Below are 6,105 nucleotides of genomic sequence, written 5' to 3'. Positions count from 1 at the left end.
TGTGTGTGTGTGTGTGTGTGTGTGTGTATGTGGGGGGGCACTGGTATTTTGGATAAATGCAAGTTTTGTAAGTGGAATCTTTTATCTGTGAACAATAAGAAATTGAAAACAGGACTGGTTTTGATATTTGATGGTGTGGTCTCGTGCTGTAGCTATCGTCCGGGTGGTGTGGCTCTACTCCAGCATAACCAGCCATGATATTTTCACTAACCACTATTGAACCACTATTTGACAACCATATGTTGTGTGCTTTTTCATTGTTTTCAGATACATGCCTTTCAAAAAGATGGAGGAAAGAAGCAAGCTAGCCCCGATCTAGTTGTTATTTGATGTCTGGCAGATTTATGCAACATGTAAGAATAAGACATCATATGCATTCAGCTTTTATGAACACTAATAGTGCCATGGATTTGGTTTTTTCCCCAATCTCTAGTCTAGGCTGGGTTAAGCACATATTGCTTCCTAGTGTTCCCCGTGTGGCTGAAGAGTGTCCCCACCGAGCTGCTCACCCTGCTACAACTGTACAACCAGCATAAAACAGACCAGTGCCCCCCAAGTATCCTTCCCAGACCGAGCAAGTAAGCAGTCACATATATTTTGTGCAACTCTCGTGAATTAACCAGGGGTGACCAACCTCTCCTCTCCACTAGTGGCTCCAGTCCCTGTGATCCAAATTGTCCCCAATAGTTTCCGTGGCTGTGTCTGTTTGCCTCAGCTCAATAAACCTTTTGAATTTTGAACTTGTCTTTATTGGGTCCTGCTTTAGAAGCCACTTAGCTTTATTGCCACTTTGGCATTTGACAAATAGGTCTATAATTGGGTTGTGCATAGCTTGTAAAGTGGAAAAATCCAATATTGGTATGTTTGCATTTATGTCCACAGTGCGTTTTGTTAAGAAACAGCTGAAGAGAAAAACTTAAAAACGAAGAAAGTGGGGGATGATATACAGTTGGCTAACAGGCCTCTAGTCAGGTGAACAGGTGAGAATGATGCCGTTTTTTCCCTGTATGCATTTTTTTTATGTCGTTCCATATTGAGTGTGAACGGCTTTTTTATTAACATTTGCTTCTACTTGTACAGCCAGAAGGAGTTCCAGGGTCTCAGGTGCTCGTCAGGGGGATGCAGCTGTAACATCTGGCCAAGACTAACCTCCCTGCTATCAGCGCATTTTGTGGCACTTAGAGTAACATAACGACTTGCAGCCAGCTCAGGTAATCTCATCTTCTCCCGGCTGCTCTGCTCTGCTTCTAGTCACCTGTAAAACGCACACACACATGGAGATAGAGCACAGGAGATGTACGTCTGTGAATGACAGCAAAGTGCATTGAACACTCTGACACTGAGGTGGAAATGCTGCATTAGGTCAAATAAAAAAGTAAATAAACAAAACAATGTAGATAAAATAGGGACTAGCTAGTCATTTTCAACAGGAAGAGGAGGTGGGCTGCCCCTTGATGCCGGTAGGGCAAACACCATAATACTAAATAGGCAGCAAAGATTAAAGTCAGCAATTGAGATCACTGAGAAGCCAAGATTTTTTAAAAGTTTGATGCTTAACATAAATTTTCACATCACACTCGGTGGCTGTGTTGGTGCAGAAAATCCTTAACTTCTTTACTTCTACACCTACAGGTGCTGCCTCAGTCTGGATTAGACCTAATGAATGATAAATGAGTCTTGTAAAAACAAACGAGAATCTCCCCTCTCTGTGTTTTTCAGTACCTGGCAGTGGTTAATAAACCAACCTGTGGATCACAACCGTTTTAAAGGGTAAAAAACGTCACTTTCTACGTTTGCCGATTGGTCAGAACTATTTTCTGAGACACAGGTGAACTGATAAAAACCAAAAACCTGTTCGGGTGATCTAAGGGGTTAAACCCGAGTTGGAGTATCTCTTGGCTGTTGTTCAAAAGGCGAGCAGCTTCAGGCCGAACTGGTCGCGGCTCACAGCAGCTGAAAGAGAAGGCTGTCTCCACTCCCCCCGGTCTCCATATAATTACACTATGGCTGACAGACACGGTGCTTAAGGTAACAAAACAAAGACGAACTGGAAAATAAACAGCACCTCAGTCATTCATTGAAAGGGTGAGCGAGAGATGAGTGCGGTGCGGAGTTTTGTATAGACAATAGTTTTACTGCGAGCTGGATGTGGTTTACAGTGAAAACAAAGACATTTCCTTATAACTCCTAAAAGTGACAGTTATTACTCATTTTCATTTATTACTGATGTAAAACAAAGCTCCAACACAACTGTTGTTTTATTTCTAATAGCAAAAATGAGTCATGTTCCCTTCAGTTTGTAATTTGCTGACAGAGACGTCACACACTAAATATAAGTGACATAAGTGTATGTGTGTGTTTGACTTTGAGACTGGGTTTGTTCATTTGTCACGAATACAAGGAGTGTATGATACAAAGTATCAGGAAAAAACTAAGAAATGTGTCTTTAGTGTAAATTGTACTTAAGAGCAAAAAAGAGGAAACAATAATTCCCTAATAAATTTAATTAAACTCTGCGACAGTTTAATTAAAGGTGTAAAAAGTGCAATATGGGCAGCATGGTTGGAGAGTAAATTTGACCAGTATATTATTCACTCTCTAATATAAACCTCCAGCATTTTGGCTGGTGATCATAAACAATTAAAAAAGAAAGCAGTGGTGCACATGGATGGACTATGGCCGCAGGTCTAATAAAACTAATGGAGCTTGAATTCCAGTAACACCTGTGCTCTAACTAAACTGATCTTTTTCATTAGCCTTTGTTCAGTCATCCATCCATGTTCCTAACCAGCAAGCTAATTTAAGATTGCGGGGGGTGGGGCGGTGGGTGGAGTCTATTCAGCTGCAGTAGGGTGAGAGGGAGGCTGTCTGAGCTGTCTGTGGTTTCACACACAAGAGGGCTCTCTAACAGCTGAGATATTGATCCACGGGCCCACTCAATAGCAAAGTGACAAAACACTGTCAAGGTGATGATGACGCGATGGAGAGTGAAGATTATGGATTCTGAGGTTTGAGCTTTTGGCTCCGGATATTTTTTTAGATTTTTGTACTTGGATCATTTGGAGCCTTTGCTTTTAAAAGTATACTGACATATTTATGTAGATTTAACAATACTGATATTTTCAGTGGTGCTAGTACCAAATTTTGATTGACAGGACAGTTTTCCACAGAGTGGTTCAAACCTCAACAGTGAAACTCAGCCTTACTGTGATGCTCTTTTTATGCCCATCATTGTTGCATTAGCTGAATTTGTTGAAAATGTCAAAACTAGTGTGTTTTTTTTACTTGTCTAATATTTGTCTAGTCTAAGAACTAGTTTAATTTTTGGTTTCCCGATACAACTTTGTTTTTTCATGCAAAATTTTTTTATATATCTGGTATCAAATTCTAACAGAGCAGGAAAAACAATGATATTTCTCAGTTTTAGTACTTAATATAATTTTTAAATATGTATGCATGCAATCAAATATGTAATTAGATACATTTCTAGTACACATATGATTTGAAAATCCAAATTTCTTTGGGTAAAGTGTTGAATTAGACTGGGCCCTGTGACTGACTTATCTTCTACCAGTAGCTGATACAGTATATGAAATCATCTTTAATTCCATCGCATTTTCCTGCTACACTGGTCAAGGCGATATTGTAGCTTCCTGTGTAAGCTGGTAGTTCCCAGCCTCAGGACTCCTTTCAAAGCATCACATGATAAATCTGTGGGGGAGATTTGATAACAAAGATAGAAAAAACCCCCACAAACAACACACAATTGTGTTAATGTCTGCTATTTTTTTCTGGAATATGTGTTTCATTTTCAGTGAAATGCGTCATTGGATTTCAAACAGTGACCTCCATAAAACCTGAAAAGCTGGGAGGTGTAGCAACCCACAGACATCTGATATGTTGCTTTTCTTTAAGGGTCAGAAGGTGAAAAGATCCGATTTTACAGTGTTGTCTGCAATCATTGGAGCCTAATAGGACCCGAAGCGCTTTAAAAACAACGCCACACACTGACATTGTTTAGCCCTTTCAACACTTTGTGTGCACATTTGTTCAGATTTTTGTGTGTGAAATTTTAATCAACACAATACTGCATTTAAAGCAGCACATGTTTGTATTTTCCACACAATATACAAGATGGATGTTGTATATTGTATAACTCCATCTTTTAACTGATATTAGCAACAGTATTTGAGAGGGATTCAGCAGTGTGAAGGTAAAAATGCCTTGTAAAATGGTAAATGGTGTCATGGTTGGCTGTGTGGCAGGCGGGCAAGCAGGAGTGGTGGATCCAAAATGCAGGACTCAGACACAGAAGTTCAACTTAAAGCGCAGCTTTATTGCTGGAAAACCTCTTACTAACTAAACTCACCAAAAGACAAACAAAAACGCTGGTGGACTAAAACACTGAAGCAGAAATACTGAACTGGAACTAGAGCTGGAAACAAAACACTGGTAACACGGAGGCAAAACACACACAGCTTGTTGAGGGTACGACACAACACTGACTCAGAGAAACACAGGGACTAAATACACTGGGAAGTAACGAGGAGAATGAGACACAGAAGGAGAGCACAGCTGGGGGAAATTAGAACTGACGAGACAAGCAAAGCAGGACACATTCACATAAGACACGGACCTACAAAGTAAAACAGGAAGGATCACACAGAGACGCGAACTTGACACAGTGGAGACAGCAACTAGGAAACACAGAGACATAAACCATAAGGCAGAGGACTCTAAGAACCGAGAGACACAGAGGGGAACTCAAACATGCAGACACAGACTTACACAGAACAGAGGGGACACAGAGAAACATGAAGGGCAAGGGATCGAAACTAGAAACCATAGAAACTCACACCAAGTACAATAATACAAAAATCACAATGAACTAAAACGCTGGGTCAGGAGACCCAGGACCCTGACAGTACCCTCCCCCCAAGGGCTGGCTCCCGACAGCCCAACACAAGAAAATGAAAAAAACAAAAACCGCCCAAAACAGGAAACAACCCGACCAGGGCGGGCGGCGGGGGCCCAGGAAGGAGGGCACGAAACAAAAACACCGAAGCAAATGGAGTCCAAAACAGAAGAGTTCAGGGGGCCGGCCCGGGGGCCGACAGCACAGGAGTCCAAAACAGAAGAGCTCAGGGGGCCGGCCCGGGGGCCGACAGCACAGGAGTCCAAAACAGAAGAGCTCAGGGGGCCGGCCAGGGGGCCGACAGCACAGGAGTCCAAACAGTTCAGGGGGCCGGCCGCGCGGAAGGCAGCGGCGGCGACGAAGGAGACGACGGAGCAGTTCAGGGGGCCGGCCGCGCGGAAGGCAGCGGCGGCGCTCCAGTGTCAAGCGTACTGGCTGAGGCCCGGTGGGCACAGGACCAGACGAGGCAGGACCAGGCGATGACAAGGTAGGAACAGACGGACCAGGCGAAGCACAGGCGGAGGCTGGGCCAGGCGAGGCTGAAGACACGGAGGCTGGGCCTGGCGAGGCCGAAGGCTCTGATGAGGCTGGGCCTGGCGAGGCCGAAGGCTCTGATGAGGCTGGGCCTGGCGAGGCCGAAGGCTCTGATGAGGCTGGGCCTGGCGAGGCCGAAGGCTCTGATGAGGCTGGACCAGGCGAAGCACAGGCTGAAGCCGGACCAGGCGAGGACGAAGACTCGGATGAAGCTGGACCAGACGAGGACGAAGGCTCTGATGAAGCTGGACCAGGCGAGGACGAAGATGAAGACTCGGATGAAGCCGGACCAGACGAGGACGACGACTCGGATGAAGCTGAACCAGACGAGGACGAAGACGAAGACTTGGATGAAGCTGGACCAGGCGACGCCGAAGCGGCCGCAGGTGGCGGCTGGACAGGCTCCTCGGGCCCTCCAGCGGAGACGGGAGGCTGAACGGGCCCCTCGGACCCTCCAGCCGACGAGGCATGAGGCCGGTGTGGTTCTCCGGAACCACCAGCTGACGAGGAAGGCTGCTGGACGGGCTCCTCGGGCCCCCCAGCTGAAACAGGAGACAAAGGCCGGAGCGGTCCCTCGGACCCTCCAGCGGAAACAGGAAACGAAGGCCGGAGCGGTCCCTCGGACCCTCCAGCGGAGACAAGAGACGAAGGCCGGA

Source organism: Aulonocara stuartgranti (genome assembly GCF_965226115.1).
Source record: "Aulonocara stuartgranti genome assembly, chromosome: 1".
Classification (NCBI taxonomy): Eukaryota; Metazoa; Chordata; class Actinopteri; order Cichliformes; family Cichlidae; genus Aulonocara; species Aulonocara stuartgranti.
This window is presented reverse-complemented; position numbering follows the sequence as displayed.